Source organism: Bufo bufo, chromosome 4 (assembly GCF_905171765.1).
Source record: "Bufo bufo chromosome 4, aBufBuf1.1, whole genome shotgun sequence".
NCBI lineage: Eukaryota > Metazoa > Chordata > Amphibia > Anura > Bufonidae > Bufo > Bufo bufo.
Genome location: NC_053392.1, coordinates 597344629 through 597365637, shown reverse-complemented (window position 1 = coordinate 597365637; position 21009 = coordinate 597344629). Strand labels below are relative to the sequence as shown.

The window sequence follows — 21009 nt, the reverse complement described above, 5'->3', positions numbered from 1 at the left end:
TTGTCAAAAAAAAAAAAGGAAAAAATGAAGATTGGTTGGTGTGCCCATACATGATACAATCGCAATTGTATGTACAATCGGTAAAATAAAATTATCGATTTCGCGCTGGAAATCAAATTAATTTGCTGCCACCACTCTTCATATTGAATCGGGGCGAAGACACTCCGGCTAGCTAATCCTAAAGGGACGAAACGGTTATTTGCAACCTAGCCAACCAATTAACAATATATAAAAATAAGACAATGCGGTAGTATGTCTCCTCTGAGGACAGAGTTCTTAGCATAGACCAGATAATCAAGTAACAAGGGCAAAACTGGAGCGTTTATTTTAAAAACTATACACAAAAATATACATTAAAACTGACAGATAAATAAACCTGCCAGTCGAACAGATTGGTTGGATGGAAAGGAGTAGAATGTCTGTAAGTTCAGAATTACCGTGGTAGGGTCCAGTAAAAGATAAAGTCTTTGCAAGGAATAATCCAAGATGGCGGTGTGCCCGTGTCCAGCGGGCAGTCGTGATGTTAATCAACTTCAGATGGTAGGTGAAGGATGGATAATAAAGCAGTACAATTTACAACCTAATTATACGAGTGCCGCGGTTTACATTCTATATGGATTGGAGGTGACCTTCTGGTCATCGTCCTTCTTGTACCAACCAGCTGTGTGATAAGGATCTGTCCTTCTCTTTTTTGAAGGTCTGACCAGGCTTAAGGAGTGTGAAAACTCATGCTGTGTTGGGGCCGCTCAGACTTGAGAGAAGGCCCGTTTATGAGGAGGTTTTGTCATGATGATATCAGATTGATAGATGTATAACCTGACATGGGGTCAGTAGGAATCTTTGGCCAGGGTTTGCTAATTAACCTCTGCTCTGTGAGCTGTAACGGAAAGGTTTAACTCTTTGTGTGCAGGAGAGGGCTCTGGTGATTTTAGAACATGAAGCATTCGCGACTTCTTCGTATTGCCGAGATCGCGAAGCCTCACAATGATTACCTGCTGTATAAATGCACAGAAAAAAAATAGAAAAAAGGTAATTTTGTCTGGCACGGCACTAACTACAGAGCGCGCAGTCACTAAAGTGTCAGATTTCTTTTGAGCAGACAGATAAATCCATCTATCCCTTAATAACTGTCTTCTCATTATCTCTGTGGATGCTTTATACTGATAATTAGTATTTTATACTTTCTCTGCTGGCAGCTTAGCACATACATGATGCGTCTTTTCTCAATATATCTGTCTGCTCTGTGGATGTTTTTTTATTGATTATTAGTATTTTTTAATACTTTCACATATATGATGCCGCCTGGTCTTTTTTTTTCTTCCGCACAAGATAGCACGGTTCTGGATATCACTGATGCCGCCAGAACGCATTCAATGCTACAATCAAACATGATTAAAGGGGATATCATGTTCGTGTGCATGAGCCCTTATATAGTTTTATGGGTTTCGTTTTTACAGCGTTCCCTATGAAATAAAACTGACCTGTTCTCTTCATTCTCTGGGTCAGTATGATTACAGCGATACCACATTATATAGTTTTATAGGTTTTGTTTTTACAGCGTTCCCTATGAGATAAATCTGATCTGTTCTCTTCATTCTCCGGGTCAGTACGATTACAGCGATACCACATTTATACCGTTTTATGGGTTTCGTTTTTACAACTAGAGATGAGCGAATTTCATATTTTGAAATTCGTTCACACTTCGTTTGGTGGCAAAAGCAGAATTGCGTTATGGATTCCGTTACCACGAACCATAACGTAATTCTATGACGGAATGCATAATGGAAGGCCTTTAGAGGCATTCCGTCATAATAAAAGTCTATGGGCCGCAAAACGGATCCGTCCCGTTTACGTTGTGCAGGGAAGTCCTCTCCCGCATAACGGAAACGGGACGGATCCGTTTTGCAGCCCATAGACCTCTATTGTGGCGGAATGAATAACGGAATTCCTCTAAAGGCATTCCGTTATGCATGCCGTCATAGAATTGCGTTATGGTCCGTGGTAACGGAATCCATAACGCAATTCTGCTTTTACCACCAAACGAAGCGTGAACGAATTTCATAACATGAAATTCGCTTATCTCTATTTACAACGTTCCCTATAAAATAAATCTGTTCTCTTCATTCTCCGGGTTAGTACGATTACAGCGATACCACATTTATATCGTTTTATGGGTTTCGTTTTTATAGCGTTCCCTATGAGATATAACGGACCTGTTCTTTTGGGAAGGTGAGATGACAAAAAGTGATTTAGAGTTTTGTTTTTTTCCCCCCCCATTATGCCATTCGCCAAATATTTTTATATTTTAAAAGTATGGGTGTTTTTGCATGCAGTGATAGCTATGATTATTTTTTATTATGTATTTTAATTTTGGGAAAATAGTGTGATTTGAATTTGTGTGTATATATATATATATATATATATATACATACATACACTCACCTAAAGAATTATTAGGAACACCATACTAATACGGTGTTGGACCCCCTTTTGCCTTCAGAACTGCCTTAATTCTACGTGGCATTGATTCCACAAGGTGCTGATAGCATTCTTTAGAAATGTTGGCCCATATTATAGGATAGCATCTTGCAGTTGATGGAGATTTGAGGGATGCACATCCAGGGCACGAAGCTCCCGTTCCACCACATCCCAAAGATGCTCTATTGGGTTGAGATCTGGTGACTGTGGGGGCCATTTTAGTACAGTGAACTCATTGTCATGTTCCAGAAACCAATTTGAAATGATTCGAGCTTTGTGACATGGTGCATTATCCTGCTGGAAGTAGCCATCAGAGGATGGATACATGTTCTTATTCTGTTTGCGCCAAATTCAGACTCTACCATTTGAATGTCTCAACAGAAATCGAGACTCATCAGACCAGGCAACATTTTTCCAGTCTTCAACAGTCCAATTTTGGTGAGCTCGTGCAAATTGTAGCCTCTTTTTCCTATTTGTAGTGGAGAGGAGTGGTACCCGGTGGGGTCTTCTGCTGTTGTAGCCCATCCGCCTCAGGGTTGTGCGTGTTGTGGCTTCACAAATGCTTTGCTGCATACCTCGGTTGTAACGAGTGGTTATTTCAGTCAACGTTGCTCTTCTATCAGCTTGAATCAGTCGGCCCATTCTCCTCTGACCTCTAGCATCCACAAGGCATTTTTGCCCACAGGACTGCCGCATACTGGATGTTTTTCCCTTTTCACACCATTCTTTGTAAACCCTAGTAATGGTTGTGCGTGAAAATCCCAGTAACTGAGCAGATTGTGAAATACTCAGACCGGCCCGTCTGGCACCAACAACCATGCCACGCTCAAAATTGCTTAAATCACCTTTCTTTCCCATTCTGACATTCAGTTTGGAGTTCAGGAGATTGTCTTGACCAGGACCACCCCCCTAAATGCATTGAAGCAACTGCCATGTGATAGCACCCAGCAGCTATGGTGCTCGCCAGCGGCCGCCATATTTAAATACCCACCCACCGAGGTATATTTACGTTTGGTGGTCAGGAAGGGGTTAAAAGCATTGTACAGGGAGTCCCCTTGTAGCAGTAAATGCAGCTTCTCACAGATCAGCGGGGCAGTGTAATGTGAGTGTCTGTTCGGCCATTGTGGGTGTCGAGGGAAGCGAGCTTTGGATGCCGAAGTAAGTTATTCACGAAGTCGCGCAAGACTTTAAAAATCAACTACCGAAGTTATTCAATAAAGTAGAAAACCCGTCTACTACCGCTGAACCGGAGCGGAGTTCAGTTTAAAGTTTTGAAGTGTTTTTCCACTTAAAAAATCAACTACCTGAGTTATTCAATAAAGTCTTGCGCAACTTCGTCAATAACTGACTTCGGCCCCTCGGAGCCCATACATTCTAATACTGTGCGGAGACGGATCTCCGTACAGTATTAGGCTACATGCACACGACTGTTTTAGTCCGCATCCGAGCCGCAGTTTTTGCGGCTTGGATGCGGACCCATTCACTTCAATGAGGCCGCAAAAGATGCGGACAGCACTCCGTGCTGCTCCGTTCCGTGGTCCGCAAAAAAAAAAATATAACCTTTCCTATTCTTGTCCATTTTGCGGACAAGAATAGGCAGTTATATTAATGGCTGTCCGTGCCGTTCCACGGGCGCCATCCGTGATTTGCGGACCGCAAAACACACAACGGTCATGTGCATATAGCCTTATTCTGAAGTTTTGGATGAAGCATCTGAAGCTTCACTCAGCACTGACCATTATAGACGGCGGCGCCCGTCTCTATGCAAGCGCCTGGAATACAGAAGAATGACAATAAAAAAAAAAATACAACAAATTAATAAAAAATAGAGAAATGAACAAAAATATATAGAAAACATTTTTTTTTCGTTCAACAATAAGTTTTTATTAAAAACAGTAAAACCGGCAGCTTTCACTTCGACTTGTAGAGTAGAAAATATATAAGAATAAATATCAGGTGCGGAGAAGATGGAAACCTGTCACATACAACGTGGCCTCCCAGATAGCAGCCCGCAAACAAAATTACACTGCGCCCCCCCCCTGCATACAAAATTACACTGCACCCCCCCCCCTCTGCATACAAAATTACACTGTGCCCCCCCCTCTGCATACAAAATTACACTGCACCCCCCCCCTCTGCATACAAAATCACACTGCACCCCCCCCTCTGCATACAAAATCACACTGCACCCCCCCCTCTGCATACAAAATTACACTGCACCCCCCCCTCTGCATACAAAATCACACTGCACCCCCCCCTCTGCATACAAAATCACACTGCACCCCCCCCTCTGCATACAAAATTACACTGCGCCCCCCCCCTGCATACAAAATTACACTGCACCCCCCCCCCCTCTGCATACAAAATTACACTGCGCCCCCCCCCTCTGCATACAAAATCACACTGCACCCCCCCCCTCTGCATACAAAATTACACTGCGCCCCCCCCCCTCTGCATACAAAATTACACTGCGCCCCCCCCCATCTGCATACAAAATTACACGGCAACCCCCCCTCTGCATACAAAATTACCCTGCCCCCCCCCCCCCCCGCATACAAAATTACACTGCGCCCCCCCTCTGCATACAAAATTACACTGCGCCCCCCCTCTGCATACAAAATTACACTGCGCCCCCCCTCTGCATACAAAATTACACTGCGCCCCCCCCCTGCATACAAAATTACACTGCGCCCCCCCCCCGCATACAAAATTACACTGCGCCCCCCCCCCCCCCGCATACAAAATTACACTGCGCCCCCCCTCTGCATACAAAATTACACTGCGCCCCCCCTCTGCATACAAAATTACACTGCACCCCCCCTCTGCATACAAAATTACACTGCACCCCCCCCTCTGCATACAAAATTACACTGCGCCCCCCCCCCTCTGCATACAAAATTACACTGCGCCCCCCCCCCCCCCTCTGCATACAAAATTACACTGCGCCCCCCCCCCTCTGCATACAAAATTACACTGCGCCCCCCCCCCCTCCGCATACAAAATTACACGGCAACCCCCGTAAAGAATATTACACCTTCCCCCTCTGAATACATTACACGCCCACCACCCCTGCATACAATATTGCACGCCCCCCTCTGCACACATTATGCAGCCCCACCCCGCATACAATATTACACGAACCCCCCCGCATACAAAATTAAACGGGGGCCCCTATGCATACAATATTAACCCCTTAGGGACCAGGCCATTTTTTGCAAATCTGACCAATGTCACTTTAAGTGGTGATAACTTTAAAACGCTTTGACTTATCCAGGCCATTCTGAGATTGTTTTTTCGTCACATATTGTACTTCATGACACTGGTAAAATGGAGTAAAAAAAAAAAAACTTTTATATTTATAAAATAAATACCAAATTTACCAAAAATTTGCAAATTTCCAAGTTTCAATTTCTCTACTTCTGTAATACATAGTAATACCTCCAAAAATTGTTATTAATTTACATTCCCCATATGTCTACTTCATGTTTGGATCATTTTGGGAATAATATTTTATTTTTTGGGGATGTTACAAGGCTTAGAAGTTTAGAAGTAAATCTTGAAATTTTTCAGAAATTTTCAAAAACCCACTTTTTAAAGAACCAGTTCAGGTCTGAAGTCACTTTGCGAGGCTTACATAATAGAAACCACCCAAAAATGACCCCATTTTAGAAACTACACCCCTCAAGGTATTCAAAACTGATTTTACAAACTGTGTTAACCCTTCCACAAGAATTAATGATAACATTTCAAAATTTCACTTTTTTGAAAGATTTTCCATTTTAATAATTATTTTCCAGTAACAAAGGGTTAAGAGCCAAACAAAACTCAATATTTATGGCTCCGATTCTGTAGTTTACAGAAACACCCCATATGTGGTCGTAAACTGCTGTACGGGCACAAGGCAGGGCGCAGAAGGAAAGGAATCCCATACGGTTTTTGGAAGGCAGATTTTGCTGGACTGTTCTTTTTGACACCATGTCCCATTTGAAGCCCCCCTGATGCAACCCTAGAGTAGAAACTGCAAAAAAGTGACCCCATTTTAGAAACTACGGGATAGGGTGGCAGTATTGTTGGTACTAGTTTAGGGTACATATGATTTTTGGTTGCTCTATATTACACTTTTTGTGAGGCAAGGTAACAAGAAACAGCTGTTTTGGCACCGTTTTTATTTTTTGTTATTTACAACATTCATCTGACAGGTTAGATCATGTGATATTTTTATAGACCAGGTTGTCACGGACGCGGCGATACCTAATATGTATCCTTTTTTTATTTATGTAAGTTTTACACAAGGATTTCATTTTTGAAGCAAAAAAAAAAAATCATGTTTTAGTGTTTCCATAGTCTGAGAGCCATAATTTTTTCAGTTTTTGGGCGATTACCTTGGGTAGGGTAGGGTTTTTGCGGGATGAGATGACGGTTTTATTGGCACTATTTTGGGGTGCGTGACTTTTTGATCGCTTGCTATTATAATTTTTGTGATGTGAGGTAACAAAAAATGGTTTATTTAGGACAGTTTTTTATTTTTTTTACAGTGGTCATCTGAGGGGTTAGGTCATGTGATATTTTTATAGAGCCGGTCGATACGAACGCGGCGATACCAAATATGTATACTTTTTTATTTATTTATGTAAGTTTTACACAATAACAGCATTTTTAAAACAAATAAAATTATGTTTTAGTGTCTCCATATTATGAGCCATAGTTTCTTTTTATTTTTTGGCCGATTGTCTCAAATAGGGGCTTATTTTTTGCGGGATGAGGTGACTGTTAGATTGGTACTATTTTGGTGGGCAAACGCCTTTTTGATCTCTTGCTGTTACACTTTTTGTGATGTAAGGTGACAAAAGATGGTTTATTTAGCACAGTTTTTATTTTACATTTTTTAAGGTGTTCACCTGAGGGGTTAGGTCATGTGATATGTTTATAGAGTCGGTCGATACGGACACGGCGATACCCAATATGTATACTTTTTGTTTTTCCCCTATTTTATACCAATTTTTTTTACTTTATTTGGGTAAAATGACGTTTTTGTTTATTTTTACTTGAAACGTAATTTTTTGGGGGGGAAAACTTTAATTTTTTCAACTTTTTTTTCACTTTATTTTTTGTCCCACTTTTGGACTTGAACTTTTGGGGGTCTAATCCTTTACAATGCATTCCAATACTTCTGTATTGGAATGCATTGGCTGTATGAGTAATACTGTGTGTATTACTCATACAGCTTCCGGCCTGGGAGATCCAGGGGGCTGGACCTCACAGGATCTTCACCGGAAGGCATTGCGCTGCCTTCCATGCCATCGGGTCCCCCCCACAGCCCCATGGGGACCCGATGGCACCACCACCGCACCAGTTAAAAGCCGCAAACTGCAGGTCTGAATTGACCTGCGGTTTGCGGCGACCGCACATTTAGCCGAGGTGCCTGCTCAATGATTTGAGCAGGTACCGGGTTCCGATCACCGCCCGCCGGGCGGCAGTGATTGGAACAACACATGGCGTACCGGTACGTCATGGGTCCCTAAGGAGTTAAGTACCAGAACATATGTCCCCAAGAGGTTAAATGGGGGCCCCCCCCCCCCGCACACAATATTACACAGCTCCCCCCCCTGCATACAATATTGCAAGGCCCACCCCCTCCTGCACACATTACGCAGCCCCACCCCGCATACAATATTACATGACCCCCTGGATACAGAATTAAACGGGCCCCGCCCTCTGCACACAATATTACACAACACCCCCCTGAATACGATATTAAAGGGCCCCCCCTCTGCATACATTACCCTACCCCCCATAAGATATTACACGACACACCCCTGCATACAATATTACACACCCTTCCATTCTGCATACAATATTACATGGCCCCCACCTCTGCATACAGTTCTCCCCTCCCCGTCCACAGCTCACACATGTACCTCCAGCACTGGCAGACACTCTCCCCCCTCTATGAGTAACGAGCAGCCATCAGTCACCTGCTCTGCAAACTGCCCGAGATCTCCGGCTCCCGAGTCCGACCCTTCTATTCACGCTGCCGATTCAGAGTCACGTGACAAGAGAATGTCACGTGACCCAGTGACGTCAGGAGGTTCGTTTCCTGTATGGAGTTTAGCCTCTACCGTGAGGGTAACGTGACTGAGATCGGTGGTGATAAGTGAGGTTCAGGTAAGTGTGCTGGGGGCGGGGCGTCCTCTCCGTGTTCTGTGCGGTCTCCTGTGCGGGTCAGGATTAGGGACAGGTTTACAGTCAGGGAGGTTTTAGAACAACTTGGGGGCGGGGCTACATCCTCTCAGAAGCCCATACATTCTAGGTGGGTACATGTTGTGTCCAGCAGGGCAGGTAGGTGTGTAGTCACCGCCAGTGTCTGTCAGGATTACTGGGGCAGAGGGGGCATTAACCCCTTCACCGCCAGCTCTCTCGGCCAGGCACAGTCAGCCTCCGCCAGCACTCAGCCCACTAGGCACTAGGCTAGCCCAGGGACTGACTAAGGGACAGGAGCAGCACCTGGGTATATCTGAGTGTAATCTATATGTACAGGTATATACATAGTCATCCTCCTGTGTATTATAGTATAGACTATGCTGGTATAACCTGGGTCTATCTGAGTGTAATCTATATGTACAGGTGTATACATAGTCATCCTCCTGTGTATTATAGTATATACTATGCTGGTATAACCTGGGTCTATCTGAGTGTAATCTATATGTACAGGTGTATACATAGTCATCTTCCTGTGTATTATAGTATATACTGTGCTGGTATAACCTGGGTCTATCTGAGTGTAATCTATATGTACAGGTATATACATAGTCATCCTCCTGTGTATTATAGTATAGACTATGCTGGTATAACCTGGGTCTATCTGAGTGTAATCTATATGTACAGGTGTATACATAGTCATCCTCCTGTGTATTATAGTATATACTGTGCTGGTATAACCTGGGTCTATCTGAGTATAATCTATATGTACAGGTATATACATAGTCATCCTCCTGTGTATTATAGTATATACTATGCTGGTATAACCTGGGTCTATCTGAGTGTAATCTATATGTACAGGTGTATACATAGTCATCCTCCTGTGTATTATAGTATATACTATGCTGGTATAACCTGGGTCTATCTGAGTGTAATCTATATGTACAGGTATATACATAGTCATCCTCCTGTGTATTATAGCATATACTATGCTGGTATAACCTGGGTCTATCTGAGTGTAATCTATATGTACAGGTGTATACATAGTCATCTTCCTGTGTATTATAGTATATACTATGCTGGTATAACCTGGGTATATCTGAGTGTAATCTATATGTACAGGTATATACATAGTCATCCTCCTGTGTATTATAGTATATACTATGCTGGTATAACCTGGGTATCTCCTGTATATAATTATATATGTACAGCTGGTGTTTTGGTTCTGGTCAAGTTACCAGTTCGATTGATGTACTGCTCCTGTACGTACACAGAGAGATGAGACGCACGGCTCGGGGTCAATACAGGATCTCTGCTTTATTGTCAGTTACAGCAGATTAGAAGTTGACAGGAAATGTAGAAGAGGAAGATGCGGGGAGGCAGTGTGGCCCTATGTCTTTACTATACGCTATAAGCTCTGTATTTTCTGTCACATCTGTGTACGAGAGGAAGTTCTCCCCCCCCCCCCCCCCCCCCCTTCCAGATCGGTGAAGCCATTACTTACTGTTTCTTTGAAGCTGCTTGCTTGAGCTGAACGGAAACCATCTTGAGGCACATAATACAGCCGAAAGCAGGATTCTTGTTATAGGCGTTGGCTGGGTGCCTGGCCGCCATTTTAGCTCATGCTTTGGTAATTGAGATCTGCACACCTTCTTGGAGGTGGGTGCTCACAGAGGGATAAGTAAATATCTGAGAGATATTCTATGGCACACCAATTTAGACTGATATAAACAGTGTAGTTTTATTCATTCTTTTTGAACACTTTGTGTCACATTACATCCAATATTATTCAAGGCATAGCATGCGATTATGTACAGTTGTCTCGACGTTTCGGTCACTAATGACCTTTATCAGGGGATCTGTAATCCATGCGCCCAGGAGCACACATCCCTTTCCTCCTGGGCGCAGGGATTACAGATCCCCTGATAAAGGTCATTAGTGACCGAAACGTCAGGACAACGGTACATAATCGCATGGAGCGGTGGCATAGCGTAATTACTGCTACAAGTATGTATTGTAGTATCGGGCATGCTGTAGTATTGGAGTATTATGTGCCACTGTCCCTGGTACAATGTCCTCCTTTATGGGGTTGTGGAAGTGACCGCCCGACGTGTGACTGAGAATTACTAAAAGCTCATTCCCTTTGCTGGTTCTGTACAACGCTGCAGATTTACCGCACAGAAATCCGCAAAGTAAATCTGCAGCTGACCAGTCACGTGTGAACCGCGCCTTATACTGCACTGCAGCCGTTCTCTATGTGCTATATGGCGGAATTATTTCTGTACTGTGCGATGGACGCAGCTGAAGGTTTCTTATTCATTAGTTTCTTATTATCATAATTTGTATTTTTCATGTTTTGTTCATGAATAAAAGGACTGCTCAGTGCAATTTATGAGGGGAAATCAGCTGAACGCGGTATGACCACAGAAATGACGGGCACACGGCATCAAAGTGGGCAGGAGTGTGATTTGAAGGGTTAAATGACTTTGGGCCACTGACTAGCATACATGTTCGTATATGGCTGCATTGCTAAGAAAAATATTTTAACCCCTTCTCGCCCAGTGGCGTACATGTACGGCGCAGCATGACGTAACGTGCCATACAGCTACGTTCCGGTGATCAGGCAGGCGAACTGCGATAGAGGGGAGGCGTTTTCGCCGAGTAACGCTGGGGGGGGGGCACTTTGAGCAGCAAACATCACCCCTGGGACCTTACAAACCCCATTTCCATACAGGTGAAACTCGAAAAATTAGAATATCGTGCAAAGTTCATTTATTTCAGTAATGCAACTTAAAAGGTGAAACTAACATATGAGATAGACTCATTACATGCAAAGCGAGATATTTCAAGCCTTTATTTGTTATAATTTGGATGATTATGGCTTACGGCTTATGAAACCTCAAAGTCACAATTTTGAGGTACCCTTTGCTCAGGGGGTATGGACTAATTATCTGACTAGAGTGTGACACTTTGAGCCTAGAATATTGAACCTCCACTCTATTCTCCAGATCTCATCTGACCACCTGTGCACTTGACCCAATCCCATCCCACCTCATCCCTAACCTCACCACAGTGTTTATCCCAGCCCTAACTCATCTCTTCAACCTATCACTAACCTCTGGTGTCTTCCCCTCTGCTTTTAAATATGCTACCATTACACCCATCCTCGAAAAGCCTTCACTTGACCCATATTCTTTGTCCAGTTATCGCCCCATATCACTTCTTCCGTATGCCTCAAAGCTACTTGAACAACATGTCCATTCCGAACTGTCCTCTCAGGCTACTTTCACACTTGCATTTCACGGATCCGTTTGAAATGCATTTGAAACGGATCCGTCAATAAACTGACTAAACGGAGACAAACTGAAGCCATTCAAACGGATCCGTCTGTATTGCGGATCCGTTTGTCACGTTCGTTTCCGTTTTGCCATCCGTTTAGCGGATTCGTTTTTGAATGAGTTGCATCTCTAGGTTCCATCTTCATGTATTCAGATCCCCAGGGTTGACATGCTCCTATATTTCTCCAGGGCTATCTTGTTGAAATTCAAAGTTGGTCCGGCTTTCATAATGGACCACACCTTTCGGACTCTTGTACACGACTACATGTACTTAAAGATGTATAGTGTTCACTAGCGGGCCATATGTCCCTGATCGTCCTTGATCGTGCGTACGGGAGTACAGAGAATCATGATGCTGACCATGTTGTGCCGCAAACTGGGCTATTGTCCCGCACTCATATGATCTATTAGTGCAAGACTATATCCCCGCGGTCAGCTCGACTTGCACAGAATCATTGTACACTATGATGCTGTGTACTCTCGTGCGCACGATCAATGCCACTACGGGACATATGGCCCGCTCACGGACCGTATGTCTCTTGGGGCATACAGTCGTGTGCAAGAGGCCTTAAAGGGGTTTTCTCATCTCATACAATGGGGGCATACCACTAAGATATGGCCACATTGTCTTATAGGTGCGGGTCCCACGGCTGGTACCCTCACATATATTGAGAACGGAGCCAAGAAAGTGGATGAGGTCGCACTGCGCCGCCGCCCTCCATTCATTTCTATGGGAGAGGCGGGTATTAGCGCTTGGTGGTGGACGTACCACGGGAAATTTGTCCTCCAGCAACAGTGCTCCCCGCTCCGTTCTCGATATAGGTGCGGGTCCTACCAATGTTACCCACACCTATCAGACAATGGGGGCATATTCAAGCGAAATCCCCCCATTGTCTATGTGAATACCCCTTTAAAAACTGTATCTCCCTTGCGGTAATCACACTAGTTATATTAGAGCGTCATTGGGAAATCATTAAACGGTAAAATTACAATTTATTAATGAATTCCTGATGATGCTGATGGACCGTGACTCCCACAAGGGCTCATATGAAAGGGCACAAGATTGAACAATGAACAAGCATTTGCTGTTCATGTGCCAATCATAGGGTCTACGATCAATAAAGAGCCAAAAGATAGCTCAACATTGATGGTCATGTTAATGGTTCTTACGACATTGGCACTAATGCTGTTTTGATATAAAAACTACCAAGGGTGTTATAATAAACGCACAGTAGTGAGACTAGGGTAGTTTTAATTTCAACACAGCTGTAGTGCCAAGGTTACCCTGTACAGGACAATAAAAACACAGACACAGTGCAGTAAACTATAAATAATGTTTTATTTTTTTAACAATAAAAAAATAAAATAAATATAAACATAAAATCTATTTATAATTGTTCAAACTGGTGAGGGGAGGTGGCCTGTCGTGGACTTGATGGTCTGGGGCTGGCAATGGTAGCCCCCCCTGTCCAGGCGATCTACTGAGGTGAAACTACGGGCGACAGGAAAGGATGCAGGCCGTAATTGTGGGGTGTGGAGAAAGGAAGGGTCTGAGGAGGAGGAGACCCGAGCATGTGTAGAGGTGGAGGGAGTTTGAAAAGAAGTAGGAGGAAAATACTGGATAAGAAACAGAAGGTAACACATGCTCGGGGAGGGGGGGGGGGGGGAGAAGGTTGGCGGTACTGGCCACTGGTGTGGGATGGGGGGGGTGGGGGTTGGGGGCGGTGCATAATTTCCCATGATCCGTTCTCTAGCATGATCTTAAACTCATGCAACTGCTCGGGCGTCATTGAGTCCATCAAACTGATCATGCTTAGCCCATAATGGTAGTTTGGGCTGCGTTGAATCGCCGACTCCGCCCCCTCCCAGCGGCGAATCAAGTCAGCACCAAACTCCTTCTGATGTTCGGCAAAACCTTCTAGAGCGTCGGAAACGACCTCTACAAGGTTCGCATTATCAGTTCGATTTGGCCTACCGGATCTCTCCCCGCTCACCAGGGCTCTCAAATTTTGGCGAAAACCTAAGAGCCTCTGTTGAGCGGCTCGATCCGGTAGGGGACCCGGATTATCCTGAGCCGATACAGGAGGGCTGGCGCTGGCGATCTGTTCTGGTTCCGCCTCAGGAGGTTGTTCAGGCTCCCGAGTGCTGCTGGCACTTCTGTAGGAAAAAAATAAGAAAAGTTATGAATTGTTCTTTAAATAAAACATCCATGTTCTATGCTATGTCTACCGTATACCATAGGGGGCTGGCCAAAACAGGGGAGCCAAAAGCTCCGCTGTCTCAGACAGCCCCTTACACTCAGACAGACTGTAGGGGACTGGCCAAAACAGGGGAGCCAAACACTCTGCTGTCTCAGACAGCCCCTTTATAATTTTTTTTTTTAACAGTTGTTAAAAATATTTACCTTCTTGGTGCCATCGCCTTTTGTAGGAACCCCAGGGCCGCCGTATGGATGTATGGGGTCCCTGAGGTTCCTCCGGTGCCACTCGGGGCCTGAACCTCCTTGTTATAATCCCTCCTGAAGCGGTCCCGGATAGATCTCCAACGCGTTGTAACCAGTTTGACTATAGAAAAAAAAACATAAAAAATAAAATCAGCATGATGAATGGAAAAGAACAATATTTTAATATATTAAAATACATATTGTTTTACTTACCATATTTCTCCTGAGCCGCCGCATTTAGATCCCCCCAGGTCTCAAAAACTTTGGCACAGATGTCCCTCCTGAGCCGCTGGGTACGATGAGGATCAGCGTGGTGGCGGTCGGAGTGGTCCCATAATGATGGACGCGCCTCCACCAGTTGGATGAGGAGCAGGTTATCTATCGTAGGAACCCCGAACTCCTCATCTTCCTTGGTGGAGCCTACGGAACCCTGAAAAAAAGGAAATACAAAATTAAATGTAAATCCTAATACAAAATGCAAATTAAAACTACTTAATTCAAGACTTGCACGTCTACGACCGCCACGCTCATTCCCGCGGACTCTGGAGGCGACTGGGGGATCCTCGCTGGCGGCTCTAGGTGCAGATTGCTGAAACAAAAATATAAAAAAAAAAAAAAGAATGCATTTAAATAAAATAAATTATATATATATATATATATATAATATATATATATATATATACTTATTGACAGCCCCGGTCTGGGCTTAGTCCACCTCCCCTGGACGATGGCGAGGCCACCACTGTTGAGCAGGCCCCGGCAGGTGAGCCGGCCACATCCGGAGAGCCCTCCGCTGATGATGAAGAAATCTATAATAAGAGCACATACTGATTAATTGTCACGACCGCTATCCCAGCAGCAGTCGTGTCGCACCAGACGGAGGGGGAAGGGGGACCCTTATCTACGGATGGGAAATAGAATGGCCACCCCTGACTAACCCTAGGCTGGCACCTGTCTGCCCTGATACCCTAGACAGGGTGTGAACCCGTGCGGCGAGCAGGATGCCTAAACCCTCAGGCATCCTAACAAGACTAGACTGAGGAAAGGCCGATGGGAGCACTAGTCACCATCACTCACGTCTAGGAGAACAACAGGGGAAGACAGCAACAAACAAACAATCTATAGCAGAGATAGACTTATCCAGTCACGAGCAGAGAAGGCGATCCCAAACACGACAGTCCACGCCGGACAAGAGCTCCACAGCAACACCGTCAAACGATCTCCTTCCAAAGTCAGAATAGCACTGGAAGTAAGGACTATATCTGGCAATGACTGCAAGTGAAACTGAAACTAATATAGTAGCTGGGAGTGGCAGACAGGACTCACCTGAGAAGGGTGCCTACAAACTCCCAGTCAGGACAAAAAGGTTCACAAGGCAAAACCCGGATGACATACCCTGAACCACGGAGCAAACTCACAAGCTATCGCGAGTAGCAAGTCGCTGCGACCTTCTCCTCCCAGACCTGTCTGGATCAGTCACAGTCGTGACAGTACCCCCCTTTCTACGAGGGGCCCCCGGACCCTCAAGACCAGGCCTCTCCGGATGGGAGCTATGAAAAGCCCGAATGAGTCTGTCCGCTTTTATCTCTGATGCTGGAACCCACATTCTCTCTTCGGAACCATAACCACTCCAGTGCACCAGGTACTGAAGAGAGTGGCGAACATATCGTGAATCAACAATCTTTTCTACCTGAAACTCAATACTGCCATCAACAACCACTGGTGGAGGCGGTAGTGGCAATGGTTCAGGAGGTTCTACATATCTTTTAAGCAGAGATCTGTGGAAGACATTATGGATCCTTAGAGTCTGAGGTAGCTCCAGACGAAAAGCCACCGGGTTAATGATCTTAATTACCCTATAAGGACCAATAAATCTCGGACCTAATTTCCACGAGGGAACCTTAAACTTGATATTTCTGGTAGACAACCACACCAAGTCATTCACCCCAAGGTCCGGACCTTCAGAGCGCTTCCTATCAGCCACACGTTTGTATCTACCACCAATTCTCTTCAAACTTTCTTGCACACTCTGCCACACTGAAGAAAGTGAAGATGCAAATCGTTCCTCCTTGGGAATCCCAGACGGCCCCCCCCCTCACTAAACGTACAAAACTGAGGATGGAAACCATGCGCACCAAAAAATGGTGACTTAGGCCTCTTTCACACTTGCGTTGTCCGGATCCGGCGTGCACTCCACTTGCCGGAATTACACTCCGGATCCGGAAAAACGCAAGTGTACTGAAAGCATTTGAAGACGGAACCGTCTTCCAAATGCTTTCAGTGTTACTATGGCACCCAGGACGCTATTAAAGTCCTGGTTGCCATAGTAGGAGCGGGGAGCGGGGGAGCAGTATACTTACAGTCAGTGCGGCTCCCGGGGCGCTCCAGAATGACGTCAGAGCAAACCCATGCGCATGGATGACGTGATCCATGCGATCACGTGATCCATGCGCTTGGGGCGCCCTGACGTCACTCTGGAGCGCCCCGGGAGCCGCACGGACGGTAAGTATGCTGCTCCCCCGCTCCCCGCTACACTTTACCATGGCTGCCAGGACTTTAGCGTCCCGGCAGCCATGGTAACCATTCAGAAAAAGCTAAATGTCGGCTCCGGCAATGCGCCGAAACGACGTTTAGCTTAAGGCCGGATCCGGATCAATGCCTTTCAATGGGCATTAATTCCGGATCCGGCCTTGCGGCAAGTGTTCCGGATTTGTGGCCGGAGCAAAAAGCGCAGCATGCTGCGGTATTTTCTCCGGCCAAAAAACGTTCCGTTCCGGAACTAAAGACATCCTGATGCATCCTGAACGGATTTCTCTCCATTCAGAATGCATTAGGATAATCCTGATCAGGATTCTTCCGGCATAGAGCCCCGACGACGGAACTCTATGCCGGAAGACAAGAACGCAGGTGTGAAAGAGCCCTTATCGGTGGATTCTTGACGACGATTATTAATGGCAAACTCGGCTAACTGTAAATAAGATGACCATTCCTCCTGATTTTCGGAAACAAAGCATCTCAAATATGTCTCTAGGTTTTGATTGGTACGTTCAGTCTGACCGTTGGACTGTGGATGGAAAGATGAAGAAAACGACAGATGAACCCCTAAACGAGAACAAAGAGCTTTCCAAAATTTAGAAACAAATTGGGTACCACGATCCGAAACAATATCGGAAGGGACCCCGTGAAGCTTCACGATGTGGTCAATAAAAACCTGAGCCAGTGTGTTAGCATTAGGCAATGCGGCAAGAGCAATAAAGTGCACCATTTTACTGAATCTGTCAACAACTACAAGAATAACAGTCTTCCCCGCTGATACTGGTAGATCCGTAATGAAATCCATTGATAGGTGCGTCCAAGGCCTGTTGGGGATGGCCAGAGGTAAAAGACGCCCTGACGGACGAGTATGATCTACCTTAGAATGAGCATAGGTAGCACATGCAGACAGAAAATTTAAAACCTCCTGGCACCACTTAGGCCACCAGAACAGACGAGACACTAACTCAGAGGTTGCCCTACTAACTGGGTGTCCTGCCAGTGTGGAGTTATGGTGTTCTTTTAGTATCTCCAGGCGTAAATTTTCTGGCACAAACAGTTTACCCGAGGGGCAGGAGGCCGGGGCGTCCCCCTGAGCTTCCAACACCCTCCCCTCCAAACCTGAGTGTAATGCAGAGACCACCACCCCCTTTTGCAAAATGGGCTCTGGTACATCAACATCACCACCTCCAGGAAAACTTCGGGACAATGCATCCGCCTTAGTATTTTTTGCCCCCGGGCGATAGGTTATTACAAAATTAAATCTAGTAAAAAATAACGACCACCGAGCCTGTCTAGGGGTGAGACATTTAGCAGACTCCAGATATAATACGTTTTTGTGATCAGTAATCACCGTGACGGGATGAACCGCCCCCTCCAAAAAATGACGCCACTCCTCAAAAGCCAACTTAATAGCCAAAAGTTCCCTGTTGCCAATATCATAGTTCCTTTCTGCCGTAGACAATTTCTTTGAAAAGAAAGCACACGGACGCCATTCACCAGGGGACGGGCCCTGAGATAGTACCGCTCCCACCCCCACCTCTGCTGCGTCAACCTCTACAATAAAAGGAAGCGAGACATCTGGCTGTACGAGAATAGGGGCCGAGGTGAATCTCTCCTTCAGAGATGTAAAGGCAGTTTTGGCTGCATGTGACCATTTGGAAAAATCGGATCCCTTTCGGGGCATGTCCGTCAGTGGTTTGACCACCAAGGAATAGTTCTTTATAAACTTTCTATAAAAATTGTCAAACTCCAAGAAGCGTTGCAATGCCTTCAGGTTCTCAGGCAGATCCCAGTCCATAATCGCCCGGACTTTCTCTGGATCCATGCGGAAACCTGAATCTGACAACACATACCCCAGAAATGGCAGTTCTTTTACGGCGAACACACATTTCTCTAATTTAGCAAACAATTTGTTGGCCCTTTAATATCTGCAGCACTTGTCTCACATGGATCTTATGTGTATCCAGATCCGGGGAATAGACCAGGATGTCATCAAGATATATCACAACAAATCTCCCGTTAAGGTGACTAAAAATATCGTTGACAAAATGTTGGAACACCGCAGGCGCATTAGTAAGACCAAATGGCATGACCAGATTTTCATAATGCCCTTCCGGAGTATTAAAAGCCGTTTTCCACTCATCCCCCTCTTTTTGATGCGAACCAGGTTATAGGCTCCTCTGAGATCCATTTTGGAGAACCATTTAGCACCAGCAACCTGATTAAAGAGGTCGGGAATGAGAGGAAGAGGATAGGGATCTCGGATAGTTATCCGGTTTAATTCCCAGAAATCCAGGCAAGGACGCAGGCCCCCATCTTTCTTTTTAACGAAAAAGAACCCTGCAGCCACGGGTGAAGAAGAGGGTCTGATGTGTCCCTTAGCCAAACTCTCCGAAATATAATTTTGCATAGCCTTTCTCTCCGGGCCGGAAAGATTGTATAACCAGGTTTCAGGTTGTTTTGCCCCAGGTAATAGATTAATCGGGCAATCATATGGACGATGAGGTGGTAACCCCTGACAAACCTTCTCAGAGAACACATCCATAAAATCTGACAGAAAGGCAGGTAAAGATGTTACAGAGAGTGTAGAGCACCTACTACTCAAGCAGTTGTCCTTACAATGTTCACTCCACTCCACAATCTCCCCGGCCTGCCAATCCACCACTGGATTGTGAGTCACCAGCCAGGGAAGCCCCAATACCATAGGAGCCGGAAGACCGTACAGGACATAACAAGAGATATGCTTTTTATGGAGGTCCCCTACCTGCAGATGGATATTATGGATGATCTGAGTTAACTCTCTCTGAGTAAGAGGGGAGGAGTCGATGGCAAAAACAGGAATAGTTCTGCGTACCGATTCCGGAGTAAAACCCAGAGCCTGAGCAAACCGTGAATCCACCAAGTTGACCCCCGCCCCACTGTCCAAAAAGACGGAACAGATCTCAGTCTTATTGCCCGCCTCAACGGTAGCGGACAACAAAAACTGAGACATGCGTATGGAGGAAACGAATACGCCCAGACTGTTATCCTCCGCACAATCTGGGGAATCTAGTTTTCCGGCGGCTCCTTTGTTTGTGGTCTCTTGGGTTCTGAGGGACAAACCTTTACAAAATGACCCCTCCCCCCACAACGAAAACAAACCTCTGACCTACGGCGGAACTTAGGAGGATTCATCCGTCTAGTGGCGCCCCTATTTGCATTGGTTCGACTGGATCATAACAAACCGATCCCTGCCCTATAGAGGCCTCCGTAAAATTTACTAGTCTCTCCCTGAGTCGTCTGTCGATTCTTATGGACAGAGACATAGCAGCCTCAAGAGACCCAGGGACCTCGTATACCGCCAGCGCGTCTTTTAATTTTTCAGACAACCCCTGGCAGAACTGACTCCTAAGGGCCGAGTCGTTCCATAACGTATCAGTAGCCCACCTACGGAATTCGGAACAATATAGTTCAGCAGACCGGTTCTCTTGCCGAAGTCTACGTAGCTTAGACTCAGCCAGTGAGACCCTGTCCGGGTCATCATATACGAGACCCAGGGCTTCAAAAAACTCCTCCACTGATCGTAAGGCCGGAGAGTCTGATGGTAGGGAGAAAGCCCAAGCCTGCGGATCTCCTTGCAGGAGAGAAATTACAATGCCCTCACCGCTGGAGGATCTAGGGCGTAACCTGAAGAACAATTTGGAACGACCCTAATAATAAAATGATTAAAAAAATTAATCCGACAGGAGCCATAATCCCCCGAAGTGCCATAAACACCCCCAGAGACAGCAGCCCCGCATAGTGCCAGCAGCCCCCCACAGTGACATCAGCCCCCCAGTTCCAAACAACCTTCCCACAGTGCCCTCAGCCCCCCCAATGCCAGCAGCCCCCACAGTTCCAGCTACACACACACTCCCGCAGTGCCAGCAGCAACCACAGTTCCAGCCACAAAAACCCCTGCAGTGCCAGAAGCACTGCACAGTTCCTGCCACAAACACCCCCGCAGTGCCAGCAGACCCCCCAATTGCAGCCACACAC

General features: G+C 45.6%; 1 protein-coding gene across 7 annotated transcripts in view; it reads left to right on the top strand.

Annotated features, from left to right (window-relative positions):
* Window positions 1–21009, top strand: part of LOC120999536 (zinc finger protein OZF-like) — a 2085412-nt gene that overhangs the window by 179770 nt on the left and 1884633 nt on the right. The window contains exon 1 of one of the 7 annotated variants that reach the window (XM_040430491.1): window positions 8504–8643. The exons of the other annotated variants lie outside the window; for them this stretch is intronic. The gene's annotated coding sequence lies outside the window, so the exon portion shown is untranslated. Of the gene's footprint in view, window positions 1–8503; window positions 8644–21009 lie in introns of those variants that run through there. 7 annotated transcript variants of the gene reach the window in all.